This window comes from Chiloscyllium plagiosum, unplaced genomic scaffold, assembly GCF_037043375.1.
Source record: "Chiloscyllium plagiosum isolate Xiang-an unplaced genomic scaffold, Cpla_swu_hap1 HiC_scaffold_52, whole genome shotgun sequence".
Classification (NCBI taxonomy): Eukaryota; Metazoa; Chordata; class Chondrichthyes; order Orectolobiformes; family Hemiscylliidae; genus Chiloscyllium; species Chiloscyllium plagiosum.
In genome coordinates, this window is record NW_028270190.1 from 31,534,402 (window position 1) to 31,553,273 (window position 18,872).

At 47.0% G+C, this 18,872-nt stretch overlaps 1 long non-coding RNA gene across 2 annotated transcripts in view; it reads left to right on the forward strand.

Annotated features, from left to right (window-relative positions):
• Positions 1–2,534: 2,534 nt before the first annotated feature.
• Positions 2,535–18,872, forward strand: part of LOC148134913 (uncharacterized) — a 42,534-nt gene continuing 26,196 nt past the window's right edge. For both annotated transcript variants that reach the window (XR_015755653.1, XR_015755654.1), the window contains exons 1-2: positions 2,535–2,740; positions 12,140–12,262. This is a non-coding gene — a long non-coding RNA (uncharacterized LOC148134913). The remainder of the gene's footprint in view (positions 2,741–12,139; positions 12,263–18,872) is intronic.

Sequence of the window (18,872 nt, forward strand, 5' to 3'; positions counted from 1 at the left end):
CCTCCTCATGACAGACTGGTACAAAAGCTTGCTATCAGGGATGAGATGGCAAGATGTATACAGAACTGGAGTAGTAGGAAGACAGAGGGGGCAGTGAATGAATGGTTTAAGGAATGGAGACTTGTGATTATTGATGTTCTGCAGGGATCAGTGCTGGGAGCTCTGCTGTTTATGGTCGATTTGGAGGAAAACGTGGTTGGTTATTTAATAGGTTTGCATATTATACAAATATTGTTGGAATTTCAGATAGTGAGGAAGATTGTCAGAGGATACAGCAGTTGGAGTTGAGATTACATATAGTGTGGAAACAGGCCATTTGGCCCAACAAGTCCACACCGCCCCGCCGAAGCGCAACCCACCCATACCCCTACATTTACCCCTTAGATAACACTACGGGCAATTTAGCACGGGGAGAACGTTCAAACTCCACACAGTCAGTCGCCTGAGGCGGGAATTGAACCCTGGTCTCCGGCGCTGTCAGGCAGCAGTGCTAACGACTGTGACATCGTGCCGCCCAACAAAAGGGAGGTGATCCATTTTCAAAGGTCAAGTGTAGATTTAATAGTAAATGGTAGAACCCTTAGAAGTATTAACTTGCAGAGCGCTGTGGGTGTGCAGGTTTACTGATCATTAAAGGTGGCAGCTCAGGCTTTTAAGGGAGTGAAAAATGCCTATAGCATGCTTGCCTTCACTGGAAGGGGCATTGAGGATATGGATAGATGAGTTACGCTGGAGCATCATAGAACTTTAATGAGGCCACACTTGCGATACTCTGTGCAGTTCTGGTCACCAGAAGGATGTGGATGCTTTGGAGATGGTACAAAAAAGGTTTACCCGGATGTTGTCTGGTGTGGAGAAGTTTAGCTGTGAAGAAAGGTTGGATAGACTGGGGCTGTTCTCAATCGAATGCAGGAGGTTGAGGGAGCTGATCGAGGATTATAAGATTGTCAATGGAGTGGACAGAGTGGACAGTATGAGGTTTTTTTCACAGGGTTGAAGGGGTTACAGGGACCACAGGTTCAGGGTGCGAGAGAGGGAGGAAGGGAGAAGTTTAAAAGAGATGTGAGTGACAAGTTTTTCACAGAAAGGCTGCTGAGTGCCTGCATTGTGCTGCCAGAGGAAGTGGTGGAAACAGACACGACAGCAGCTTTCAAGAAACACCTGGACGAAGACATGACTAGGAAGGGAAGAGAGGAATAGGAATCCTGTAAGTGAAGACAGTTGTAGAAAGTAAGGACAAAATGACTTGTCACAGGCTTGGAGGGCCGAAGGGCCTGTCGCTGTGCTGCGTTGTTCTTAGTTCTCTTCTTCTCTGTGTTCTACGATCTAAGACCTGAGCAAGCCGCAGCTCCATGAGAGCTATTTGAGATTGTGAAACAGCACGAATTTTAGTTTCTGGCATTACAGCAAATAATCAAGACTTGACCAGCATTGCAGAGTAGAAAGGAATCATGATTTAGCTACTGCTACATTGCTCTATATGGGACCTTGCTGTGCATCAATTGTCATCATGCCATCTTTGCACGCAGTGAGATTTCTCATCAGCCAACTCCTAGGTTTGGAAAGCTTTCAAAAACGTCTGGCCTGAAAATCAACTTTCGGCTGACATATTTTATGTTTGATGTTGGTGAGAGAGACAATCCCTGGGATCTTGCTCTGCCATCTCTAAAAAAAAAATCCCTGACTTTTAATTGATCCCGTTTCTTTTATCCCAGGGAATTACTATTCGCTTGGAAAATCCAAAGAGAGAGTGTGAGAGTTTGGGCAAGGTGAACATTGAAAAGGGCATCCTCCAAGAGGGGAACACAATCCTGAGGCCTATTCCACAGGCCGCACTCCGTGGCGCCCCACTTCAGTTGTGTCCCTTTATTTTCCCAAAGACTGGTTTCATCTGTTGGACCCTAGTTTTTTTAACAGTCCTCTGGTTAATTGGGTCCTGTCAGATTATGGGCCTATCATTTTAAAACAGGTTTGAAGCCTGGGGTTAAAGTAACCAAGGTCTTCAAATTTGACACAAAGCTTTTAACTCCCACGTCCCCACCCACAGCGAGTGTCTGAATGACAGAACTTCCCAAAGAGGAAAGTAAAATCCTAAATGTCAAACTGTCTCTTAAAGACTTGTTATAATGTCAGAGTAATAATGTGCGAATGTTCACATTGAGAGTGAGAGAGAGACTTGTAAATGGGAGAGAGGCAGGAGAAAGACAGACAGGGTGGGTGGGTGGGAGGGAGAGACATTTGAGATTGTGAAGTAGCAGTTATGTCAATGCCTGTAGTTGCAACAAATACTGAACATTTAAGCAGCCCCCATCAGAAATATGGAACTAATCTTGCTGCTGACAGGTTTCTGCCTGTGAGATCATGCTGTGCTCTGACAGCCTGCGGCAATGCGATCGAAGCAACGAGCGTTTTAATAAACCAATAGCTTTAATGCTGCCAGGTGGGTCTATAATTCAAATCCCTGAACTTTTTCCCAATTTGATCGTACTCGGGTTTGCTGAGAAATGTTTTGTGTGAAGGAATAACCTCTTGCTGTATAATGTGTTTGAAAACCAAGCCGCCTCTCCAGTTCCAATAACCTTTTTCTCTCCCACTTTATCCGTCCACCCCTTGCAGGAATTCCTATTTTGAAACTACGACAGGACAAGAAATCCTTCCCTTGCATAGACCTTTCCTTCAGAGGGGAGTGGCGGACATCAGCCTGAGGCCTATTCGACAGGCTGCACCCCATGGGGCCCGTGTGAGTTGTGTCTATTTTTTAGCCTGAGGTTTGATTTCCTCTGGGATGCCCTCGATTTTTAAAGGTCTCTGGCTAACTGAGATTGATTGTGGCTCTGTCATTTTAATGCAAGTTTGAAGCCTGTGGTGAAAATAAACAGGGCCTTGGGATTTGACACAAGCATGTTAAGTATCTGACACACAGAACTCCAAAAAGAGGAAATTAAAACCCTGAATGTGAAACTTTCCTTAAAAATTTGGTATAATGTCAGAGTAATGTGTGGTGTGTGGGGCAGGATGGACGAGACAGGATAAAGACAGAGTGAAAGAGCGCGGGGGAGAGAGAGAGCGTTACAGCTGCCAGTCACACTGACATCAGGAAAATCCCAGAGGGAACCTCAGCAAATATCCCCACGGTCCGGCCAGTTCTTCGAGGCTACTGAGGGTCATTGTTTAATGTTTTCAAACTGCACAGCTAACCTTTAGAAAGCATACAAATGCTTAAACTGTTTAAAAGGAAAGGAGGAATGATCAAGCTGTTCTGTGCTAGAGTTAACATGACAATGTTCACTGAGATCCAACGAAGTTGAAGTTCTGACATTAATGTCTCAACAGGACAGGCAGCTCTCTGGGAGGGGATTGAGAGACATTGCAATGTGTCTGACACTCTGGGGTGGAGACAGTAAACCCCTCAGGGACTAAAAATCTGCAGAAGAATATGTCAAATTAATTCTGATGTTTTTTCTCTATCTGTTGAGAGATAGAGCAGCTCCTACTGTCTGGTAGAGATTGTCTGTGGTGGGGGGTTGGGGGGAGAGAGAGCGGGACAGACAGATTGATGTACATGTGTGTGTCGAGGGAGAGGGATAGACAGAGATAGATTATTTGGTATCTGCAGCAACAGTTGTCACTGAAACAGCTTCACACAGGAGAAAAGAATTAGATTCTCGGGCCGGCTGCTGCTGTAGTGCTGCGCTGGGAACAATGTCAGCTGAGTTGTATCTTTGAGTAAAGTGCACATTATCGCTGATCTTATTGAGGGAAGGATATGCTTCAGTGGAGAGATCAACATAAAAGTAGTTCTTCAGGTGAAGTACCCGTTTCTGACAGTAGCATTGGTCACAAAACCCTGTTTACCTCATTAAAAAAAGAGCAGAGTTTATTTAATTAAACATACGCACATTGAATTGTTGGATGCTGAATAAATGTCTCGCCACGAGGACAGTCTGGAAGCATCCACGGGAATGTAGTCATCAAATGGGTCCGAAGCATAGCGATATGCAAATGGAATCAAATTGTATTTGCACTTTGCATTTACCACTGTTGACCTAAGAGATGGGTGAATGTGCTGTGGTTCGTTTGGCCATGAGATTATTTTGCAAGTCGTACTAAATTGGAGGAAGGCAAATTTTGACGGTACTTGCCAAAAACATTCAATATCGGATTGGCAGCAGATACTCGCATTTAAGGTGGAATACAGGGCGGGTAGATGTAAGGTGGAGTAAACATTCACATTAGACACCCTGGACTAAAACCCTCTGAAATTGGGTCATGAGATGGGGAATTCATATTTAAACTAAGAGTCAGTGAGCTCTCTGGCTGAGACAGACGAGGCAATATGCAAGCTCAGGGGCAGCTGTCTGGAACAGGGGTAAGATGAAGGGAGGCCCCACAAATGCCTCAGCTAAAAGACAGTGAAGGAGCAAGTGAGGGCTGCAGAAGCTGGCGATCAGAGTGGAAAAGTGTGGCGCTGGAAAAGCACAGCAGGTCAGGCAACATCCGAGAAGCAGGAGAGTCAGCATTTCGGCCATCAGTCCATCATCAGGAATGTGGGGCGGGGGGAAGGGAACTGAAAGATAAACTGGGGGTTAGTTGATGGTGGGGCATGGGGGAAGAGAGCTGGGAAGGTGATGGGTAAATGTAGGTGGGGAGAGGGTGATAGGTCGGAGGGGAGTGTGGAGCAGATTGTTGGGCAGAAAGGTGGACAGATAGGACATATCACCTGGGCGTTGCTGAATTGGAGGTTTGTTTCTGGGATGAGGTGGGGGTAGGGGAGATGAGGAAACTGGTGAAGTTGATGTTAATTTCGCGTGGTCGGAGTGTCCCAAGGTGGAAGATGATGCGTTCCTCCTTCAGGTATTGGGTGGCTTGGACTTGGCGTGGTGGCGTCCCAGCTCTTGCTTGTCTTTGGGACTGTCAGAGTGGGAGTTGAAGTGTTCAGCCACAGGGTTTGTTTGGTGCCTGTGTCCCAGAGATGTTTCCTGAAACAATCCACATGACGGTGTCCTGTCTCCAAATGTAGAAGAGACCATTTCGTGTGCAACCGTCACAATAGATGAGGTGTTAGGATGCACAGAGAAATATCTGCCAGATGTGGAAGGATACTTGGGGCCTTTGTCAGAGGAAATGGGGGAGGTGTGGATGCAGGTTTTACACAGCTTGCTGCGATAAGGAAGGTGTCGAAGTGGAGGGTGGTTTGGTGGGGTGTGTGGGACTAACCAGGCAATTACTTTTGGAATACTTTCTGTGGACTGCTTCCACATTCACTCCGTGACTCGCTGGTGAGGTCCACGCACCCCCCACCAACCGACCCGTCACTCCCTGCACCTTCACCTGCCACCGCATGAAGTGTAAAACCTGCATTCAAACACCTTCCTGCTCACCCCTGTCCAAGGCCCCAAAGGATCCTTCCACATCTGGCAACGATTTTTTTTGTGCATTCAAACACCTCATCTACTGTGCCTTTTGCTCTTGGTGGTGTCTCCTACACATTGGGGATACAGGACGACAACCGATTCGGGATAGGCAATATGGCTTTGAGCATTCGAATTCGTGTCTAAATGACTTGATGTTTTGAAGAGGTTTGATGAGAAGGCGTTTGGTATGCATTTCATCATTGGACAGAGTATTTAGCATAGGAGTTGGGAGAGTATATTGCAACTGTACAGGACATTGGTTAGGCCGCTCTTGGCATATTATGTGCAATTCTGGTCTCCCCTCTATTGGAAGGATGTTGAGAAACTTGAAAGGGTTCAGAACAGATTTACAAGCATGGTGCCAGGGTTGGAAGATTTGAGATGCAGGGAGATGCTGAATAGTCTGCTGCTGTTTTCACTGGTGTGTCAGAGGCTGAAGGGTGACCGTGTAGAATTTTATAAAATCATGATGAGAATGAATAGGAGAAATAGACAAGGTATTTTCCCTGGGGTGGGGGAGTCCGGAACGAGAGGGGATAGGTTTATGGTGAGAGGAGAAAGATATAAAAGTGACCGAAGGGGCAACGTTTTTCTCGCAGACGGTGGTGTGTGTATGGAATGAGCGGCCAGAGTAAGTGGTGGATGCTGTTAAATTACAGCATTTGAAAGGCATCTGGATGGGAACATGAATAGGAGTGGTTTGGAGGGATATGGGCCGGATGCTGGCAGGTGGGACTCGATTGGGTTGGGATATTTGGCCGGGATGGACGGGTTGGACCGAAAGTCTGTTTCCATGCTGTACATCTCTATGACTCTGTGAAAGCAGAGTGGTGGACGTGATCTATATGGACTTCAGTGAGGCACTTGAAAAGGTTCCTCATGGTAAATTGTTTAGCAAATTAAGACCATGTGCAATATCGGGAGAACTAGCCATTTCACTGTAGAATTGGCTCAAAGGGAGAAGACAAAGGGTTTCGGTAGATGGTTATTTTTCTGTCTGGAGGACTATGACCAGCGGTGTCGCACAAGGATTGGTGCTGAGTCCACAGTGTTCTGTCAGTTACATAAATGACTTGGATGTGAATATAAGAGGCATAGTTTCCAACTGGAAGATGGTAACAAAGTTGGAGGTGCAGTCGACAGCGAAGAAGCTATACTGAGAGTACAACAGGATCTTGATCAGATGGGCCACTGAGCTGAGGAATGGCAGATGGATTTTAATTTAGATAAATGCGAAGTGCTGCATTTTGGGAGGGCAAATTAGGGCAGGACTTGTACACTGTATGGAGTGGTCCTATGGTGTGTTGCTGAACAAAGGGAGTTTGGAGTGCAGGTTCACAGTTACTTCATAGTGGAGTTGCAGGTAGACAGGAAAGTGAAGAAGGCATTTGGCATACTTTCCTGTCTTGGTCAGAACATTGAGTATAGGAGTTGGAAGGTAATGCTTTGGCTGCGCAGGACATTGGTTAGGCCACGTTTAGAATGCTGTGTTCACTTCTGGTCTTCCTGATGTCGGAACGATGCTGTGAAATTTGAAAGTGTTCTGAAAAGATTTATAAGGATGTTGCCAGTGTTGGAGGGTTTGAGCTGTAGGGAGAGGCTGAATTGACTGGGGCTATTTCCCCTGGAGCATCGGAGGCTGAGGGGTAACATTACAGAAGTTTTTAAAAAGAAGAGGGGTATGGAGAGGGTGAAGAGCTATAGTCTTTTCCCCTGTTTGGGGGATTCCAGAACTGGAGGGCATTGGTTTAAGGAGAGGGGAAAGATTTGGAAGAGATCTACTGGGTAAAATGTTCACGCAGATTCTGGTGTGTGTATGAAATGCGCTGCCAGGGGAATTGGTGGACGTGTGTCCTGTTACTTTTAAAAGGCACCAGAATGGATATTTCAATCGGAAGAGATTGGAAGGAAATGGGGGAAATGCGAGCAAATGGAACTGGATTAATTGAGGATATTTGGTCTTAATAGACGAGTGGGACCGAAGGGTACTGATCAGCCCCATGGTTCTGTGAGACTATTTGGAATGTTGCATGGCAACGTGGCCAGTCGCATCCTTCCCAACGCCGGGAACTGGTAGAATCTCAGTACGCAGTGACAATTGGTGTTTGTGTACTGAGGGTCTATGCACAGCTTGATGCAGCTCAACACAAAGGGGGTGGGGGGAACATCAGTTTGAGGGCGATGTTGGGTATAATCGCATTCTACATTCGCTTGGCGCCTGCCCCATCCATTGTGCCGTCGCCACGTTGTGGCCACTTCTAAAAACCCAAAACTTGATTCTGCACCAATTCACACGCAGCCGCCCTCACACGCTCCTGAACACTTTCCCCAATTCGAAACACTCCACCCCACCCCACCCCCACCCAGAGGACGACCGATGGAATGATAATAAGAATACATCCTGCAGTTAGAAACCAGAGGCTCTAGAGTTTGAGACACTGTTACCGCTACCTTTGTGTGGCACTATAACTGTCTTTCTGTTCCTGTCTCTGTTTCTCTTCACCGACCCCCACACCCTACCTCTCTCTTTCGTGGGTGTTAGTGGATCGTTCTGGAGGCTTATAAACAGTGGTGTCCCACAAGGATCGGTGCTGGGCCAACTGTGTTTTCTCAGTTACATAAATTACTTGGATGTGAACATAGGAGGCACAGTACCTAAGTGGCAGATTTCACTAAAATTGGAAGTGCAGTGGATAGCGAAGAAGCTTCCCTAGAGTTAGGGGGGATATGTTTGAAATGCAAGCAAATGGGACTGTATTAATTGAGGATACTTGGTCTTAATGGTGAGTTGGACCGAAGGGTCTGTTTCCGTCCTGAACACCCACATGACTCTGACTCTATTTGGAGCGTTGCAAGGCAACGAGGCCAATCCCATCCTTCCCAGCACCGGGGAGAGATAGAACCATCACGACGGAGTGACACTTGGTATTTGTGTGCACACAGTTTGATGCAGCCACACACAAAGGGGGACATCAGGATGAGGGCAGTGTTGGGTATGTTCATCCCCCCTTACCTACGGTTTTGTACTTGGACTCCCTGCAGACACAGTCTATCTTAGGCTGCCGGATGAAGTGGAAGTTGCCTCGGGTGACTGAAACAGTGCAGTTTTGGGGATGGGCCAGATCAGCGCCATGTCCAAGAACAGAGAGTGCATCACACCTGGTATCCAGGTTTTTACCCATAAATGGGGAGGGAGTGGTGCTCCTAAAAGACCAGTGTCTGCTTCACTTTGGCCGTGCACTCCTCGTTATATTTTATGCACACATCAACCCCTCCGAGCTATATTCCCAGCACCTTTAGGTAATCTGTCCTGCTTGTTTAGGGAATGAAGGATCAGTCAGCTGAGTTCCCACAGAACATGGCCTCACTCTTGCCTCAATTTCCCTTGGTTCCCAAAGCCAGTTGGAACTGATCCCAAATGGTCATGAGTCTGAGCACTGACAGCGGGTCCCAGCGGAAAATGGTGACAAAATCCTTGTACGGGGAGGCGTTGACCTGCAGGCCTCTACTGCCTGGAATAGTTACCCTTCTCAGGATCACATCCATCCTGATGGACTCAGCAAAGGTCTCTATACAACACACAAACACGCCGGTGAAAGTGGGCAGCCCTGCCTCACCTTGGATCTGACGGGGAAGCTTCCAGATCCCACCCGTTTATTGAGACTGCGCGAACGATGTTGTTGTGGAGCAGTCGGATCCAGTTGCTGACTCCGTCCCCAAAGCCAATTTTGGAGAGTAGGTCCCACATGGAGGTGTGTGTGATATTCTGTCAAAAGCCTTCTCCTGGCCCAGGCTAATGAGGCAGGTGTCCACCCCTGACCTGTATGTAGGTGATCATATCCTTCAGGAGTACAAGGCGCTCAGAGAGATTGTCCTGCCCAGTACAACACAGATTTGGTTGGAATGGATCACCGATCCCAGAGCAGACCAGACTCAGTTGGTGATGACCTTAAGACAGTATTTTGTAGTCTACACGCAGCAATGATATTGGCTTCAATTTCTAATTTCCTCCCTCCTCCCCCTTCCGCTTGTGGATGAGCGTGATGATACCTTTCTGATGTATTTGCTCATGGTTCCTGCCAGAAACAAACTGTCATACACCTCGTGCAGGTCCTGGCCAGTCAAATACCACCGAGCCGAATACATCTCGATAGAAAGTATGGTTTTGTGTAGAAGACGCCATGCCTCGGTTAATGAATTAAGTTGATTGAGGACATGACGAAGATGACTGGTGACAGAAAAGTCGACGATATTGACTTCAGTCTTCCTCATGACAGACTGGTACAAAAGCTTGATATCAGGGGTGAGATGGCAAGATGTATACAGAACTGGGGTAGTAGGAAGACTGAGGGGGCAGTGAATGGATGGTTTAAGGAATGGAGAGTTGTTATTATTGGTGTTCTGCAGGGATCAGTGCTGGGAGCTCTGCTGTTTATGGTAGATTTAGAGGAAATCGTGGTTGGTTATTTAATAGGTTTGCATATTATTGTGGAATTGCAGATAGTGAAGAAGATTGTCAGAGGATACAGAAGTTCGAGTTTAATCCGGAAAAATGGGAGTTGATCCATTTTCAAAGGTCAAGTGTAGATTTAATAGTGAATGGTAGAACCCTTAGGAGTATTAACATGCAGAGCGCTGTGTGTGTGCAGGTTTACAGATCATTGAAGGTGGCAGCTCAGGCCTTTAAGGTAGTGAAAAAGGCCTATGGCATGCTTGCCTTCACTGGAAGGGGCATTGAGGATATGGATAGATGAGTTACGCTGGAGCATCATAGAACTTTAGTGAGGCCACACTTGCGATACTGTGTGCAGTTCTGGTTCACAGAAGGATGTGAATGCTTTGGAGCGGGTACAGAAAACGTTTACCCGGATGTTGCCTGGTATGGGGGAAGTTTAGCTGTGAAGAATCGTTGGATAGACTGGGGCTGTTCTCAATAGAATGCAGGAGGTTGAGGGAGCTGATCGATGTTTATAAGATTTTTACTGGCGTGGACAGAGTGGACAGTAAGAGGCTTTTTTTCCCAGGGTTGAAGTGGTACAGGGGCGACAGGTCCAAGGTGCGAGTGACGGAGGAAGGGAGCAGTTTAAAAGAGATGTGAAAGACACGTTTTTCACAAAAAGGCTGCTGAGTGCCTGCAATGTGCTGCCAGAGGAAGTGGTGGAAACAGACACGACAGCAGCTTTCAAGAAACACCTGGACGAATACATGAATAGGAAGGGAAGAGAGGAATAGGAATCCTGTAAGTGAAGACAGTTTTGGAAAGTAAGGACAAAATGACTTGGCGCAGCATTGGTGGGCCGAATGGCCTGTCACTGTGCTGCGTTGTTCTTAGTTCTCTTCTTCTCTGTGTTCTAAGATCCAAGACCTGAGCAAGCTGCAGCTCCACGAGATTGTTCCCATACATATTCCACAGAGCGTGTGTCAATACCCCTTCCACAGGAGGAGAGAGTGGGGGAGCTATTTGAGATGGTGAAACAGCAGTAATTTCAGTTGCTGGCATTACAGCAAATAATCAAGACTTGACCAGCATTGCAGAGTAGAAAGGAATCATGATTTAGCTACTGCTGCATTCCTCTACATGGGATCTTGCTGTGCATCAATTGTCATCATTGCATCTTTGCTCGCAGTGAGTTTTGTCATCAGCCAACTCCTCATTTTGGAAAGGTTTCAAAAAAGTCTGACCTGAAAAACAACTTCTAGCTGACATGTTTAATGCTTAGATGTTGGTGAGAGAGAGAGAGAGAGAGAGAGACAATCCCTGGGATCTTGCTGTGCCACCTCTAAAAATATTTTCCCTGTCTTTTAATTGATCCCGTTTCTTTTATCCCAGGGAATTTTATTCGCTTGGAAAATCCAAAGAGAGAGAGAGAGAGTTTGGGCAAGGTGAACTTTAAAAAGAGCATCCTCCAAGAGGAGAACACAATCCTGAGGCCTATTCCACAGGCCGCACTCCTTGGGGCCCCACTTCAGTTGTGTCCCTTTATTTTCCCAAAGACTGGTTTCATCTGTTGGACCCTAGTTTTTTAACAGTCCTCTGGTTAATTGGGTCCTGTCAGATTATGGGCCTGTCATTTTAAAACAGGTTTGAAGCCTGGGGTTAAAGTAACCAAGGTCTTCAAATTTGACACAAAGTTGTTAACCCCCAAGTCCCCACACACAGCGAGTGTCTGACTGACAGAACTTCCCAAAGAGGAAAGTAAAATCCTAAATGTCAAACTGTCTCTTAAAGATTGTTATAATGTCAGAGTAATAATGTGCGAATCTTTACATTGAGAGTGAGAGAGAGACTTGTAAATGGGAGAGAGGCAGGAGAAAGACAGAGAAGGTGGGTGTGAGGGAGAGACATTTGAGATTGTGAAGTCGCAGTTTTGTCAGTGCCTGTAGTTGCAACAAATATTAAACATTTAAGCAGCCCCCATCAGAAATATCGAGCTGATCTTGCTGCTGACATGTTTCTGCCTGTGAGATCTTGCTGTGCTCTGACAACCTGCGGCAATGCGATCGAAGCAACGAGCGTTTCAATTAACCAATAGATTGAATGCTGCCCGGTGGGTCTGTAATTGAAATCCCTGATCTTTTTTTCCCAATTTGATCGTAATTGGGTTTGCTGAGAAATGTTTTGTGTGAAGGAAAACCTTTTGCTGTGTAATATGTTTGAAAACCAAGCCGCCTTTCCAGTTCCAGTAACCTTTTTCACTCCCTCTCTCTCCACACACCCCTTGCAGGAATTGTTATTTGAAACTATGACAGTACAAGAAATCCTTCCCTTGGATAGACCTATGCTCCAGAGGGGAGTGGCGGACATCAGCCTGAGGCCTATTCGACAGGCTGCACCCCATGGGGCCCGTGTGAGTTGTGTCTATTTGTTAGCCTGAGGTTGATTTCCTCTGGGATGCCCTCGATGTTTAAAGGTCTCTGGTTAACTGAGATTGATTGTGGCTCTGTCATTTTAATGCAAGTTTGAAGCCTGTGGTGAAAATAATCAGGGCCTTGGGATTTGACACAAGCATGTTAAGTGTCTGACACACAGAACTCCAAAAAGAGGAAATTAAAACCCTGAATGTGAAACTCTCCTTAAAAACTTGGTATAATGTCAGAGTAATGTGTGGTGTGTGGGGCAGGATGGACGAGACAGGATAAAGACAGAGTGAAAGAGCACGTGGGAGAGAGAGAGCGTTACAGCTGGCAGTCACACTGACATCAGGAAAATCCCAGAGGGACCCTCAACAAATATCCCCACGGTCCGGCCAGTTCTTCGAGGCTCCTGAGGGGTCATTGTTTAATGTTTTCAAATTGCGCAACTCACCTTCAGAAAGCATACAAATGCTTAAAATGTTTAAAAGGAAAGGAGGAATGATCAAGTTTTTCTGTGCTAGAGTTAACATGACAATATTCACTGAGATCGAACGAAGTTGAAGTTCTGACATTAATGTCTCAACAGGACAGGCAACTCTCTTGGAGGGGATTGAGAGACATTGCAAAGTGTCTGACACTCTGGGGTGGAGACAGTAAACACCTCAGGGACAATAAATCTGCAGAAGAATATGTCAAATTAATTCTCAAGTTATTTCTCTCTCTGTCGAGAGATAGAGCAGCTCCATCTGTCTGGTAGAGATTGTCTGTTGTGGGGGGTGTTCCGGGTTTGGGGGGAGAGAGAGAGGGACAGACAGATTGATGTACATGTGTGTGTCGAGAGAGAGGGATAGACAGAGAGAGATTATTTGGTATCTGCAGCAACAGTTGACACTGAAACAGCTTCACACAGGAGAAAGGAATCAGATTCTCGGGCCGGCTGCTGCTGTCGTGCTGGGCAGGGAACAATGTCAGCTGGGTTGTGTTTTTGAGTAAAGTGCACACGATCGCTGATCTTATGAGGGAAGGATATGCTTCCAGTGGAGAGATCAACATAAAAGTAGTTCTTCAGGTGAAGTGCTCGCTTCTGACAGTAGCATTGGACACAAAACCCTGTTTACCTCATTAAAAAAAGTGCAGAGTTTATTTAATTAAACATACGCACATTGAATTGTTGGATGCTGAATAAAGATCTCGCCACGACGAGAGTCTGGAAGCATCCACGAGAATGTAGTCATCAAATGGGTCCGAAGCAAAGCGACATGCAAATGGAATCAAATTTAATTTGCGTTTTGCATTTACCCCTGTTGACCTAAGAGATGGGTGAATGTGCTGTGGTTCGTTTGGCCATGAGATTGTTTTGCAAGTTGTACTAAATTGGAGGATGGCAAATTTTGACGGTACTTGCCAAGAACATTTAATAGCTTATTGGCAGCAGATACCAGCAGGTAAAGGAACAGCTAAAAAATGGGAAGCCGTCAAAAATGAGATAATCAGAGTACAGAAGTAATGTGGAATACAGGGCGGGTAGATGTAAGGTGGAGTAAACATTCACATTAGACACCCTGGACAAAAACCCTCTGAACTTGGATCATGAGATGGGGAATTCATATTTAAACTAAGAGTCAGTGAGCTCTCTGGCTGAGACAGACGAGGCAATATGCAAGCTCAGGGGCAGCAGTCTGGAACAGGGGTAAGATAAAGGAAGGCCCCCACAAATGCCTCAGATAAAAGACAGAGAGGAGCAAGTGAGGGCTGCAGAAGCTGGCGATCTGAGTGGAAAAGTGTGGCGCTGGAAAAGCACAGCAAGTCAGGCAACATCCGAGAAGCAGAAGAGTCAGCATTTCGGCCATCCGCCCACCATCAGGAATCTGGGACGGGGGGAAGGGAACTGAAAGATAACCTGGGGGTTAGTTGGTGGTGGGGCTGGGGGGAAGAGAGCTGGGAAGGTGATGGGTAAATGCAGGTCGGGAGAGGGTGATAGGTCGGAGGGGAGTGTGGAGCAGATTGTTGGGAAGGAAGATGGACAGATAGGACATGTCACGTGAGTGTTGCTGAATTGGAGGTTTGTTTCTGGGATGAGGTGGTGGTAGGGGAGAGAGGAAACTGGTGAAGTCGATGTTAATTTCGCGTGGTTGGAGGGTCCTAAGGTGGAAGATGAGGCGTTCCTCCTTCAGGTATTGGGTGGCTTGGACTTGGCAGTGGTCTTGCATGTCTTTAGGACTGTCAGAGTGGGGGTTGAAGTTTTCAACCACTGGGTAGTCGGGTTTGTTTGGTGCCTGTGTCTCAGAGATGTTTCCTGAAACAATCCACAAGACGGTGTCCTGTCTCCAAATGTAGAAGAGACCATTTCGTGTGCAACCGACACAACAGATGAGGTGTTAGGATGCACAGAGAAATATCTGCCAGATGAGGAAGGATCCTTGGGGTCTTTGGCAGAGGAAATGGGGGAGGTGTGGATGCAGGTTTTACACAGCTTGCTGCGATAAGGGAAGGTGTCGAAGTGGAGGGTGGTTTGGTGAGGTGTGTGGAACTAACCAGGCAATTACTTTTGGAATACTCTCTGTGGACTGCTTCCACATTCACTCCGTGACTCCCTGGTGAGGTCCACGCCCCTCCACCAACCGACCCGTCACTCCCTGCACCTTCACCTGCCACCGCATGAAGTGTAAAACCTGCATTCAAACACCTTCCTGCTCACCCCTGTCCAAGGCCCCAAAGGATCCTTCCACATATGGCAACGATTTATTTGTGCATTCAAACACCTCATCTACTGTGCCTTTTGCTCTTGGTGGTGTCTCCTCCACATTGGGGATACAGGACGACAACCGATTCGGGACAGGCAATATGTCTATGAGCATTCGAATTTGTGTCTGAATGACTTGATGTTTTGAAGAGGTTTGATGAGAAGGCGTTTGGTATGCATTTCATCATTGGACAGAATATTAAGCATAGGAGTTGGGAGAGTATATTGCAACTGTACAGGACATTGGTTAGGCCGCTTTTGGCATATTATGTGCAATTCTGGTCTCCCTTCTATTGGAAGGATGTTGAGAAACTTGAAAGGGTTCAGAACAGATTTACCAGCATGGTGCCAGGGTTGGAAGATTTGAGCGACAGGGAGAGGCTGAAAAGTCTGCTGATGTTTTCACTGGTGTGTCAGAGGCTGAGGGGTGACCGTGTAGAATTTTATAAAATCATGAGGAGAATGGATAGGATAAATAGACAAGGTATTTTCCCTGGGGTGGGGGAGCCCGGAACGAGAGGGGTAGGTTTACGGTGAGAGGAGAAAGATATAAAAGTGACAGAACGGGCAACTTTTTGCTCGCAGAGGGTGGTGTGTGTATGGAATGAGCGGCCAGAGTAAGTGGTGGATGCTGTGAAATGACAGCATTTGAAAGGCATCTGGATGAGTACATGAATAGGAGTGGTTTGGAGGGATATGGGCCGGATGCTGGCAGGAGGGACTCGATTGGGTTGGGATATTTGGCCGGGATGGACGGGTTGGACTGAAGAGTCTCTTTCCATGCTGTACATCTCTATGACTCTGTGAAAGCAGAGTGGTGGACGTGATCTGTATGGACGTCAGTGAGGCACTTGAAAAGGTTCCTCATGGTAAATTGTTTAGCAAATTAAGACCATGTGGAATATCGGGAGACCTAGCCATTTCACTGTAGAATTGGCTCAAAGGGAGAAGACAGAGGGTTTTGTTGGATGGTTCTTTTTCTGTCTGGAGGACTATGACCAGCGGTGTCGCACAAGGATTGGTGCTGGGTCCACAGTGTTCTGTCAGTTACATAAATGACTTGGATGTGAATATAAGAGGCATAGTTTCTAACTGGAAGATGGTAATAAAGTTGGAGGTGCAGTCGACAGCGAAGAAGCTAACCTCAGAGTACAACAGGATCTTGATCAGATGGGCCACTGAGCTGAGGAATGGCAGATGGATTTTAATTTAGATAAATGTGAAGTGCTGCATTTTGGGAGGGCAAATTAGAGCAGGACTTGTACACTTTATGGAGTGGTCCTATGGTGTGTTGCTGAACAAAGGGAGTTTGGAGTACAGGTTCATAGTTACTTCATAGTGGAGTTGCAGGTAGACAGGATAGTGAAGAAGGCATTTGGTATGCTTTCCTGTCTTGGTCAGAACATTAAGAATAGGAGTTGGTAGGTAATGTTTTGGCTGCGCAGGAATTTGGTTAGGCCACGTTTGGAATGCTGTGTTCACTTCTGGTCTTCCTGATGTAGGAACGATGCTGTGAAATTTGAAAGTGTTCTGAGAAGAATTATGAGGATGTTGCCAGTGTTGGAGGGTTTGAGCTGTAGGGAGAGGCTGAATTGACTGGGGCTATTTCCCCTGGAGCATCGGAGGCTGAGGGGTAACCTTACAGAACTTTTTTAAAATTAAGAGGGGCATGGAAAGGGTGAAGAGCTGTGGACTTTTCCCCTGTGTGTTGGATTCCAGAACTGGAGGGCATAGGTTTAAGGAGAGGTGAAAGATTTGGAAGAGATCTAATGGACAAAATGTTCACGCAGATTCTGGTGTGTGTGTGAAATGCGCTGCCAGGGGAATTGGTGGATGTGTGTACTGTTACTTTTAAAAGGCAGTAGGATGGATATTTCAATTGGAAGAGTTTGGAAGGAAATGGGGGAAATGCGAGCAAATGGAACTGGATTAATTGAGGATATTTGGTCTTAATAGACGAGTGGGACCGAAGGGTACTGATCAGCCCCATGATTCTGTGACACGATTTGGAATGTTGCATGGCAACGTGGCCAGTCGCATCCTTCCCAACACCGGGAACAGGTAGAATCTCAGTGCGCAGTGACACTTGGTGTTTGTGTACTGAGCGTCTATGCACAGCTTGATGTAGCTCCATACAAAGGTGGTGGTGGGGGGAACATAAGGTTGAGGGCGATGTTGGGTATATTCGCATTCGACATTCGTTTGGCTCCTTCCCCATCCATTGTGCCGTCGCCACGTTGTGGCCACTTCTGAAAACCCAAAACTAGATCCTGCACCAATTCACACGCAGCCGCCCTCACATGCTCCTGAACACTTTCCCCAATTCGAAACACTCCACCCCACCCCCACCCCCACCCAGAGGACTACCGTTGTAATGATAATAAGAATACATCCTGCAGTTAGAAACCAGAGGCTCTCGAGTTTGAGACACTGTTACCGCCACCTTTGTGTGGCACTGTATCTGTCTCTCTGTTCCTGTCTCTGGTTCTCTTTCCCTGACCCCCACACCCTACCTCTCGCTTTAGTGGGTGTTAGTGGATCGTTCTGGAGGCTTATAAACAGCGGTGTCCCACAAGGATCGGTGCTGGGTCCACTGTGTTTTTCAGTTACATAAATTGTAACATAGGATGTGAACATAGGAGGCACAGTACCTAAGTGGCAGATTTCACTAAAATTGGAGGTACAGTGGATAGCGAAGAAGCTTCCCTAGAGTTAGGGGGGATATGGGTGAAATGCAAGCAAATGGGACTGTATTAATTGAGGATACTTGGTCTTAATGGTGAGTTGGACCTAAGGGTCAGTTTCCGTGCTGAACACCCACATGACTCTGTGACTCTATTTGGAGCGTTGCAAGGCAACGAGGCCAGTCCCATCCTTCCCAGCATCGGGGACAGGTAGAACCATCAATACAGAGTGACACTTGGTGTTTGTGTGCACACAGCTTGATGCAGCCGCAAACAAAGGAGCCATCAGGGTGAGGGCGGTGTTGGGTATGTTCATTCACCCCCACCCCCCACCCCCCCCCCCCGCCCACCTAATCGACGGTTTTGTACTTGGACTCCCTGCAGACACAGTCTATCTTAGGCTGCCAGATGAAGTGGAAGTTGCCTCGGGTGACTGAAACAGTGCAGTTTTGGGTGATGGGCCAGATCAGCGCCATGCCCAATAACAGAGAGTGCATCACACCTAGTAGCCAGGTTTTTACCCATAAATGGGGAGGGAGTGGTGCTCCTAAAAGAACTGTCTCTGCTTCACTTTGGCCGTGCACTCCTCGCTATATTTTATGCACACATCAACCCCTCCGAGCTATATTCCCAGTACCTTTCGGTAATCTGTCCTCCTTGTTTAGGGAATGAAGGATCAGTCAGCCTAGTTCCCACAGAACATGGCCTCACTCTTGCCTCAATTTCCCTTGGTTCCCAAAGCTGGTTTGAACTGATCCCAGATGGTCATGAGTCTGAGCACTGACAGCGGGTCCCAGCAGAAAACGGCAACAAAATCCGTGTCCAGGGACGCGTTGACCTGCAGGCCTCCACTGCGTGGAATAATCTCCCTTGTCAGGGTCACATCCATCCTGATGGACTCAGCAAAGGGCTCTATACAACACACAAACAAGGCCGGTGGAAGTGGGCAGCCCTGCCTAACCCTGGATCTGACGGAGATGCTTCCAGATCCCACCCGTTTATTGCGACTGCGCGAACAATGTTGTTCAGGAGCAGTCGGATCCAATTGCAGACTCCCTCCCCAAAGCCAATTTTGGAGAGTAGGTCCCACATGGAGGTGTGTGTGATATTCTGTCAAAAACCTTCTCCTGGCCCAGGCTAATGAGGCAGGTGTCCACCCCCCTGACCTGTATGTAG